The following is a 339-nucleotide window of genomic DNA, read 5'->3' as shown; positions in this document are numbered from 1 at the left end:
TTCATGATTGCACGGTTTACAAATGCGTGTTACCTACCTTAAACCATAGACCTAACACGAACCGGAACTTAAATGCTGTGCTGATTAGACCTTGAGGACCTTTTGTAATCGATATGCAAGGTGGATAAGTTTGTCAAAAGAGGAATTCCCCCTCCCCCTCCCCCTCCCACCACTTCTGAATCAGAAATTACAGTTTGAACGGCACAAGTGGCTGGAACCATAGTAATGTTAGCCACCACCCCATTTCTCTTCTACCCAGTCTCACGCTTTTCTACCGCGTTTTCCTCTAGGGTCGTGTTCCCTTGAGCGGTCCTGAGCTTATGTAATTGAGCAGAAATG

Source organism: Stylophora pistillata, chromosome 3 (assembly GCF_964205215.1).
Source record: "Stylophora pistillata chromosome 3, jaStyPist1.2, whole genome shotgun sequence".
Classification (NCBI taxonomy): Eukaryota; Metazoa; Cnidaria; class Anthozoa; order Scleractinia; family Pocilloporidae; genus Stylophora; species Stylophora pistillata.
The sequence above is the reverse complement of the archived record's forward strand: the minus strand, read 5'-3'. Positions refer to the sequence as shown.